At 40.2% G+C, this 10,449-nt stretch overlaps 1 protein-coding gene across 7 annotated transcripts in view; it reads left to right on the top strand.

Annotated features, from left to right (window-relative positions):
• Positions 1-2,777: 2,777 nt before the first annotated feature.
• Positions 2,778-10,449, top strand: part of Pak5 (p21 (RAC1) activated kinase 5) — a 302,472-nt gene continuing 294,800 nt past the window's right edge. For 4 of the 7 annotated variants that reach the window (XM_031372031.1, XM_031372035.1, XM_031372037.1 and 1 more), the window contains exon 1: positions 9,006-9,325. The gene's annotated coding sequence lies outside the window, so the exon portion shown is untranslated. Of the gene's footprint in view, positions 2,797-7,708; positions 7,828-8,523; positions 8,726-9,005; positions 9,326-10,449 lie in introns of those variants that run through there. The other 3 variants (XM_031372033.1, XM_031372034.1, XM_031372032.1) reach the window with 3 other exon arrangements.

The following is a 10,449-nucleotide window of genomic DNA, read 5'->3' as shown; positions in this document are numbered from 1 at the left end:
TTCATGAATTTTGCAAATGGATGGAACTAGAAAATATCATTCTGAGTGAGGTAACTCAGACCCAAAAGGACATACATGGTATGTACTCACTGATAGGTGGATATTAACCCAAAATCTCAGAATACTCAACTCTCAGACCATATGAAGCATAACAAAAAGGAAGGCCAAAGTGTGGAGGCTTCGATCCCACTTAGAAGGAGGAAACAAAATAATCACAGGAGGCAGATGGAATGAGGGACCTGAGTGGGAGAGGGGAGGGGAGAGAAGAGGAAAAGGTGGAGAGAGAATTAGGTATGAAAGGAGATAGGAGAGAAGTCCAAAGGGCCAAGAGACTGAATAGAAATATGTAGCAGTTGGGGGTTGGGGAACAGAGGATCCACTAGAGAGTCCCAGGTGCCTGAGGCTCCCAGGACCTGATGGGGATGACTTTAGTCAAACCAGGGAAATAGAACCTGAACAGACCACCTGGAGTAAATAGATATGACCCCCAGTTGATGGGTGGAGCTACCCATGCATCTCAAAAATCTTTAACCCAGAATTTTCACTGTCTAAAGAAAACACAGGAACAAGAAAATGGAGCAGAGGCTGAAGGAAAGACCATTAGAGACTGCCACATCTTGGTATCAATCCCATCTGCATACACCAACCTCCTACACTATTTTTGATGCCAAGAAATGCTTGCAGATAGAAGCCTGGTAGAGCTGTCTTCTGAGAGGCTCTGCCAGCACCTGACTAAAGACAGATTCAGATACACACAGCCAACTATTAGACTGAGCCAAGAGACCCCAATGGAAGAGTTAGGGGAGGACTGAAGGAACTGAAGGGGATTGTAACCCCATAGGAAGAACAACAATATCAACTAATCAGACCCCTCAGAGCTGTAAGGACTAAAACAACAAACAATAGTCAGTCTGTCTATGGCTCCAGCTACATATGTAGCAGAGGATTGCGTTGTCTGGCATCAATGGGAGGGGAGGCTCTTAGTCCTGTGGAGACTTGTGAAGGGAGATGCTAGTGGGCTGAAGCGGGAGTGGGTAGATGGGTGGAGGAACACCCTCTTAGAGGCTAAAGGGGAGATTGGGAAGGAGGATGACATTTGAAATATAAAACAATAAAATAATAATAATAATAATAATAATAATAATAATAATAATAATAATAATAATAATAATAATAATGAGAATGTGCACTGAAGTGTGCTCTGGGGATGAGGTTGGCTCAGTTAGTTGAGTGATTGCTTTGAAAGCATGAGGATTTGGTTTTGATCCCCAGTATCCCCTCCTCTTAAATCTGGACGTGTGGTATGCCTGTAATCTGTTAAATAGGTTTTTAGGGTTTTTTTTTGGCAACAAGTAATCATGTACATATCAAGTACCAAGCCAGTGAGAGCCCTGTCTCAAGGTGGAAAGTTTGCCTGATTATAACACTTAAAGTTATCCTCCTAACCTCCACACATGTATGTATTAGCATGCACATGCATATTAATCTGTGCATAAATGAACACACACACATACACAAACACACACAGTGTCTTGGTGACATAACACTATAGATGAGTGACCATGCATAGAGAGAAGGCCAGAATGATGCAGAGTACTATCATCTCTGGCTAACTTCCCAGGGTATTTTGGTGGCACAGTGGTCCTTCAGAGTTTTACCAAAACGGAACAATGGGCAAGCTTTGATATCTCCACATACATCAGATATTTTATCCAATTTGTCCTGGGAAGGCCTAGGGCCTCGGACAGGTCAGTTCTCTGGGGCGGAGGAAATTCAGATGCTGAGGACGCACTCCACTCCTATGGGCTAAGAAACAAGTCTTTCCTGGAAGGGTAATCTGCATCACATATTAAGCATCTACCACATCAAATTTACTTACTTCAAAATCACCTAGGGGTTCTCTTGTGATTTGGTAGACACGAAATAGGGGCAGACAGTTTAATTTTAAATAAACTTCTCAAATAAAAGTTTGATGCGCGGAAATTTTTATAACTACTCTTTATTCTTTTATGCATTTATTCAAATCCATTAAGAAAAGACAATAGTCTACTGCTTTGGTCTTTGCCTATAGCATTTTTTTCATCTCAAAATACCTTCCTTTGAATCTCATAAAAATTCTATGAATTAAGCTGACCTCACATCTGTATTTTGCAGATAAGCAAAGGAGTTTAGGAGGCAGAGATGGCATGCCCAAGGTCACAGAGCCGCTCAGTGTTATTCAGCTTAATCTTGCATGCCTAATCCCTCAACCTCTCCCTCTCTCATACACTTACATTTATTATTGCATCAGCCATGCTGTCCTTTAAAAGAGATAAATATATTCATGATCTTTAGAGACTTTCCAAATGTTATGTTATTAACATCTCTTAAAAATACAAAAAATTGACCGGGCGGTGGTGGCTCACGCCTTTAATCCCAGCACTTGGGAGGCAGAGACAGGGGGATTTCTGAGTCTGTGAGGACATGTTTTAAAAGAGCAAGCTAAAATGAGCACAATTTGGGCTTAAGGGAGAGGGAACCTGGTATTGGGTGTGAGTATGTGGTACCTGCTTCAAAAGTGATCAATTCTCTAATTCTCTCTAAACTACCAGATCTGTGCAAAGCAACAGAGGAGCTGTGTATCCAAAAGAAATTGATGCTGCCCTCCACAATGTCAGCTCTACTACATGACATCCTCTCATCGACTACACATGACCCAATGACAATGCAGAGATACCAGATGATGTTATACTTTATCTACCATCTTTGAAGAAAGAATTAATGATTTGGGAATGCTGTAGGGGACAGCCTTACATAGTAATGTTGAAGATGTTTTTCTTCTTACAGAAAAGTCTCATACTCATTAGTGTGCAGGGATTTCAGTGGGATAGAAACGCTTACATATACTTGGTATATCACATACACATACTGGCAATTTTTACACCAATCAAAGGCCCTGCTTTCTTGACTGCCTTATCTAATACGTTCTAAGCTGTAATACATAAGCAGTGAGTGTTGCAACTTTCTCAATGCTCCAGAGTGAAGTTTTACCTAAAGCATTCAAGGGGGTTTCATTCAGATTTTATAGACTCCCAACTGAAGTTCATGGCCTTGGAGGTACATGGGTTTCCTTTTGAGCAAGAGGATAGTGCTCATTAAATTGGATAATTTCTTGTTGCTTCAGGCCACTGGCACTTCAGACTCAATTCTATAGAACTTTAGCTGTTTTTAACTTCTAGTAACTCATCAACCCTATAGTGCTTTATGTGACCATTCTTAGAAATGGAGTTATTATACATATTAAGGTTAATTTCTGAACTATTCTTTCTAATATATCATTGTCTATTTTATATGCTGTAACCTAAGTGTTTTCATGTTGGCTCTTTTAAAATAAGGTGTCTGAGTATCTAAATATGGAGTTGACCCTGTAGAAGCCATCATCCATTCCCTTTGGCTTCCCCAATACAAACCTGGTCCTGCTCTCTGGGCATTTTTATGCATTTGTTATTGCCTGCTTTTGTGCTAGTTACCCTGATGTTACTATTCTTCCAGTCTGTGTTCCGTAGTTCCTCTTCCTCTGTACAGCTTTCCTAGGCAGCCTTGATGGTTTAGACATTGCCGTGTCTTTGACTTTTCCCTGTCTAGCTGCAGATTTATTCTTTTTAGCACTTAGCAACTTAAATCCTTGGAATGTCTGAGAGCTAGTTTGTTTTTTTTTTATTTCCTATTCAGAAATTTATTGAGTTAAGTCATTAGTTACAGTACTGGGAATTGGTACTCAGGACTTCCTTAGGGCAGGCAAGCACTGTACTACACAGCTGGGCATACTCATGCATGAATTTTTACGACCATCACCTTCTCCACCTCCAGGAATTTATATCTACCACATTCTGAATTTCTATACTATTAAACCATAGATCCTCAATTCTTCCTTCTCTTAGCCTCTCATAATCTTCAATCTACTGTCTCTGTGAATTTGACTAGGTATCTAGGTATCCCATATGAGCAGAATCAAGCAGTGTTTACAATATTCTATTTTTCTTACCATGTTTTGTAGAATGCTTCCATGGCTACTTATTGCTGTCACGTGTATCACCAGGATCTCATTCTTGCTCAGACCTGAGGAATGGGCTCATGTCTGTTCATATCATGGTTTTTGTATTCACACATTTTTCTGTGGACATTCAGGTCATTTCCACTTTTTAGTGCCTACTGCTATGAGCATTAAAAGGCACATCTTTATATTTCTTTAAAGTCATGAATATATAACCCAAAACAGAATTGCTGGATCCTAGAGAAATTCTGTTTAAACTGTAAGGAAACATACCACTGCTTCTCATAAAAATGATACAACTCCCCATATCCCCACTAATTATTTTTACATTTTGTTCTGTTGAAGTAAGCAGACTAATGGATTTTAGTTAGTTTAAATTATTTGAGATTTTGGTCAGTGACTGAGTGCCACTTTAAGTGCCTATTGATATCTATGAATCTTCTCTGTAAGAATCTCATTTTCTGTCCCTTTTTGAATAAGCTTTATGTTGCTTATTTTTAGGGGTTTTATATAGTCTGAATATGAATCTCTTCTTGCATCTATGATTTGCATGTAGTTTCTTTAACTCGGTAACTTTTTTCAACTTGATTGTGTTCTTTGTATAGAAGATTTCCATTTCCATGTTCTCAAGTTTAACCAACTTTTCATTACTTGCCAATTCTTTTGGTGTCACATTCAAGAAAACATTGCTAAGTCCAAAATTGTGAAGATTTTATGTTTTCTTCAGTATGTTTTCTACCTTTTACTCATTTGGGTCTTCTACATACTTACTCTAGGGTTCTATTTCTTATTTTGCATGTGGGTGTTCAGTGTTCCCAGCAGGATCTGTTAAAAAGATTGCTCTTTTTCTCTTCAATAGTCTTGATACTTGTGTTAATCATTAGTGAACACATGTACAAGTGTTTATTTCTGGATTCTAGTCCACTGGTCTAGATATTGGTTTATAAGTTCTCCTTAATTGTTTTGATTACTGGAATTTTACTACGTTTTCTAACCTTGTTCTTATTTTTCTAGATTGTTTTTGCTATTTAGGATCTCCATAGACCTCAACAAGATTTAGGATGTTTTTTCTATTTCTGTGGAAACATTGTTCAGATTTTCTTAGGATTTCTTTAGGACTTGAAGATTGCTTGGAGTAGTCTTTGGATTGTCTACTGATTCATGAGCATTAGATTATCTTTATATTTCTTAATGGATCTAGTCTTAAGTTAATTTCTAAGTGTCTTATTCTTCTTAAAGCTATTGTTAAGGAAATTGTTTTTAAAATTTTCCTTTTAGGTTGTTCACTGCCAGTACATAAACTACAACTGATTTCTGTGGGTTAGTTTTATACCCCACACCTTTTAGAAATTCTATTAATTTTAAGGTGTCTATATGCCTGTGTGTATGCATGTGTGTATGTATGCATGTGCCCACACACTTTAAGATTTTCTATATATAAGATCATATTCTCTGAAAAGATAGGTTTACTTTTTTTTTTTTTTTTTTTTTTTTTTTCAGTTCTGGATTCTAATCTTCCTGATTATCCACAATAGAATTTTGTAGTAGTAAAGTTGATGTTCCTGTTTTCATCCTTTTGTTCTGATCTTAGAGGAAAATGTTCACTATTTCAGCTGTGCATGCTCTTAGTTATAGAAGGTTCAAGCTCTTCATTGTCCACGCACACCTTCTTGGTGTAGCAGCACATGGCAGGAATACTTTTCTCTCCAAATGGCTTCTCTCAGCTGTTAATTGTAATAGTTCATGTTTGTGTGATTCTATTTCTGGGTTTTCTATTTTGGTATCTAAGTGTCTCACACATTTTTCTAGTTAAGACAACTACAGTTTCAGTATTGATTGAATAATCTAGAACCTGTATCTTTCAAAATACATTTGAGATAAAGTTGCCTAGGTCACCAAAAAATGAATGTTAATAATATAGAAATGTTACTGAAAATGCCACTTCATTTAGTGTAAAAATGTACATTTTTTGCTATGTTGAGTCTTCTAACATATGAATGTACAGTGTCTATGTATTGGGTTTTTGATTTCATTTTATGGTGTAATTTAAGAATATGAGCCCTACATGATTTTATTAAATCTGGGTCTTAACATTCTGTTGTTTTTGTGTTTCACATGTAATTCTCTAAATGTTCATTGTTTATATCTAGAGATAAAGCTAATTTGAGGTAATGTTACAGAAGTTACATTTTTGTTCCAAGAGCTGTCTTTTAACTTCCTTATTGGCTTTTCATGAACACAATCAGGGAATGTATGTAATGAGTATTTTACTTATTCCTTTGTAACTCAGTCTTTTATTTTTCTTGTCTAATTTCAGTTGCTAGAATTTCTAGTAATGTGTTGAAAGAGATGATGGATGAGTCTCTTCTTAGTTTCCCTGAATCTTAGGAAGGAAATATGTATACTTTCTTAAGCTGCAAGTTCACTAGTGGGTTTTTTGTAGATGCCCTTTATAAATGAAGCAATTCCCTTGTGCTCCTAATGAGCTTGAAGTCTTTATTCATTGATGTGTACCATTTTTTCAAATGCTTTCCTGTATAATTTGATAGGATTTTTGAGTTTGTATGATGGATTATAGTGATATCTATTTACATATTAAGGCAGCTCTGAATTCCTGACATACATCTATGTAGAGATTAATATATAATTTTCTCTATGCATTGTAAGATTCAAGCTAATTTTCTTTCTTGGTGTTGGGGATAAAATGTGGGGTGTTACAGGTGTTAGCCAAAAGCTCTTAGTACCTTCTTCATTTTGGTGGGAAGGATCCTTTAAGTCACTCTGTAGTCCAGACAAGTTTTGAACTCATGATTCTCTTCTCTCAGCCTCCTGAGCAGCTGGGATCACAGGCCTGTACTGGGATACTCAGCCCTCCCCTACAGATCTCAGGAATATTTGTTTGTAGGTTTATAAAATATACTGTTTATAGGACTTCTCTTCAACTAAGTTTCTTTGGTTTTGGTGTCAGGGAAATTATAGTCTCATAAATTAGTTAAGCCATGGGTTTTTTGTTGTTGTTTTGTTTTGTTTTCTGGGAAAAAATGTGTGAAACTAATTTTTTTCACTACTTGGAGCATTTCTCTAATGAAATCATCTAAGCCTGGTGGCTTCCTTTGCAACAGATTTTTATGATTTTTTTTATCAGTAGTTCCATGGCTATTGAGGATGGCATAATTATAAAATTATACTATTCAGATTATATAGTTCACTTTGGAAGTGTGTACACTTTTTATTGATACCAAAACCATAAGTAAACTACATCTCAATAAAATATTTCCTGCCTTTTGCATCTGTCAAGTCCACATAAGGGAAAGTAAAGAATAGAAAATATTATGCCAACGACCATGGGGCAGTAATCTAGTTGGTGAGAGGTGAGTTAGGGCTATATGAGTAGTTTCAAGCATTGATGAGTTTATTGACTCTAGTCATATGAATTGGGAAAAATAGGATTTGATAGGCCAAGATACATATCTCCTTTACACTTAGAAATATCGGTGAACAGTGACCATCCATCTGATCTGTGATTCTATTTCTTAAAGATTTATTTTTATGTGTAAGTATGTGTCTGGATGCTTCCATGTGCATCATGTGGACAAAGGCACCTGAAGTCAGAGGAGGGTGTGGGGTCAGATCCTCTGAGATCAGATCCACTGGAGTCAGAGTCATGAACAGCTCGGACCCACCCTATACAGGTTCTGGTCATTGAACCCGGGACCTCTGGATGGGCTACATGAGCTCTTAATGGCTGTAGCATCTCTTCCGCACCAGCCCCTGCCATGATTATGCTTTGATATGTAAGTTACTTCAGTAGTGTGTGAACAGATAAGTCATAGGGGCAGGGAATGGTAAGTATTACTATTCACTAGAAAACTGTCTTAAGTTATTGAGAATACTACCATACTAAGAGATAATAGTCCCTGTTTTATAACCTACTATTCAGTTATAGGATCAGATACCATGTGCTCATAAGGGCACTTTAGGGATCGCTGAGGATGAAGAAGGGTGTGATTCCCTCAATTCCAAGATTAAAGTCTCCTGGGTGGTTTTGTGAATCTTTTGGTTTCACGTGGGCAGTGACTCATCTCAATATTACCGATACCGTCTGTGCTCTTTTGCTCTCTCTCTCTCTCTCTCTCTCTCTCTCTCTCTCTCTCTCTCTCTCTCTCTCTCTCTCTCTCTCTCTCACACACACACACACACACACACACACACACACACACACACACACCCACAGTCAGTCTCAACTGTCAAGCTCAGCTTGGACATTACATCGAACCACTCAGGTTTTGTCCCAGATCAGGGAAGACAGGCAGTCAGTCAGGGCAGACTGGTTCAGTCTTGAATTGGACAACAGGTCAACGCAGCAAGAGTTTCCTAGTCTTAGGTATCAAAGCGATTGTGAATTGGTCCAAGAGTCCATCGTCTCTGAAGCTCCTAATTCTAGATCGAACTAATGGTTTTATGCTGTCTTCTGTGTCTGCCCTACAAAGCTTCCTTCCTGGAAAGGCATAGCATCCCCAGGGACATCCTCATTTGAACTGCTGCTGCCATCAAAAGCTGAAGCTAACCCCTTAGGCTGAGAAGTCCATTGCTGATTAAACCAATTAGAGGTTACAGAAGATGTTTCTGGATTCGTACACATCCTGACCTTTCAGAGGACCAGCTGCATGGCACGCGGAATCTCAGGACCAGGTAGTTGAATCCGAATCTGTCTTTTAAGTCATAGGTTCATTAAAGTTTGCGAAGCACAGGACCAGGTGATGCTAAAGAGGCTAGCTAGTAGCATCCTGATGTAGTGCGGCTTTGCAAAGGTCCTATACAAAATTTGGACAAACTGGGATGTTCAGGGAAGGGTATGCGGGAGTAGCCCGCAGGGGGATGGTAGAAGGAAAGTGTGATCCGATTGGCTGTTTTCTCCAGCTCGGGCATGCAGACACTCCCTCACACTCCCCCTCTCACCCCCCTCAATTGCTACAGCTTTCCTACAGCCGGCTGCTCTGAAAACCCGGAGCAGCTGAGTGGTCTCAGCGGACAGTCCTCCTAGGGGCGAAGCCAGGCGGCTTGGGCATGCTCAGTAGCTGGGAGAGGTTTGGGAGGAGAGTAGAAAGCTTTGACTCTGCCCCCACCCCCTCCTCTAGCTCCCGCCCCCCTTGCCCCTTCCCAGCCGTAGTAGTTCCCCGGCGTGCGCCCGTGGAGAGCAGGAACATGGCGCTCGGAGCGATATAACAGATGTAGCAGCAGCGGAGAAGCAGATGAGGTACCAGGACTTCTCTGCTGACAGCCAGCCACCAGGTAGGCAGGCGCACCGGGCAGGTCGGCTTGTGGGTAGCGGCTCCAGAAGGGGCGCTTGCCAAGATGCGCACGGCTGCTACGCCGGGCTTCTGGCTTTGCCTAGAGAGGATGCGAAAGGAGACCTCTATGACAGCACAATTGATTGTGCATCTCCTAGGAGATGCCAAAGACTAGGGACCTCCGAGAATGGGCAAGGGATCCAGGGTCCGCCCACCCCCCAACCCCCAACCCATGCGATATCATCCAGCCTGGTCTCTTCACCGGTCAAATAAAGGATAGCGCTTTTATGCTAGGATGGAGGGCGTAGGAGATCGCCCGGGATGCCAGCTCTACGAGTCTACTGGTACCCCGAAAGGCTAGCAAGCCCAGCAGCAGTTCTTTGTGTATGCACTCGCGCACGCCCTGCCGGTGATACGACAGTGCCTGCTGCTCCTAGGGAGTGCTGGATGCATTGCCAGGGCAAGGTTCCCATATGGTTTTTGTCTTTTAGCAGGTGTGGACTACAAGACGCAATAGCGGAACCTTTATGGGACTGTGTTTTCCTTTGTTGTTCCCTTGGTGGGTTGCAAAGGATTGGGAAAGAACTTCTGCTTGTGAACACTGGTGGACAGAATGTAGAAGAGAATATCACTTCCAAACTCTGGTTAAAATTCTATTCAATGTCAGTCACCTAGAGGATAAACTTGGAAAGTCTCAGGACTGTCAGTGTCCAGTTTGGGGCACAAATGTGAGCATCCTTTTTGAAACCGTGTGTATCTGGAGCTTTCCATTGTGATAGGGTAGAAGTTAATTTGCCTGCATTCATATCTCAATTAAGGGAGCCCTAACGTTTAAAAGATTGGAACAGATTTTTTAAATATCAGAGTAATAAAGAAAAGAGAAGCTAGAAGAAACAGTCATGGTCAATAACTGATAACAGCTTGGAAAAATGGATACACTTCTGGGGAAATGGGTACCTCACAAAACATCAGTGACCCTCTTGTGGCATTTGGTGGTGTAAAGGCAGTTTCTTTAACTTGAGTCCAGATGGACAAGCTACTCCCTGAAGAAGTCCCTCCTACACAAGCCTTCTTAAAGTTGACGTTCTACAACAACAGATGTGACACCTTATAGTTGTATCTGTT

Source organism: Mastomys coucha, unplaced genomic scaffold (assembly GCF_008632895.1).
Source record: "Mastomys coucha isolate ucsf_1 unplaced genomic scaffold, UCSF_Mcou_1 pScaffold15, whole genome shotgun sequence".
In the NCBI taxonomy this organism is placed as follows: Eukaryota; Metazoa; Chordata; class Mammalia; order Rodentia; family Muridae; genus Mastomys; species Mastomys coucha.
This window is presented reverse-complemented; position numbering and strand designations above follow the sequence as displayed.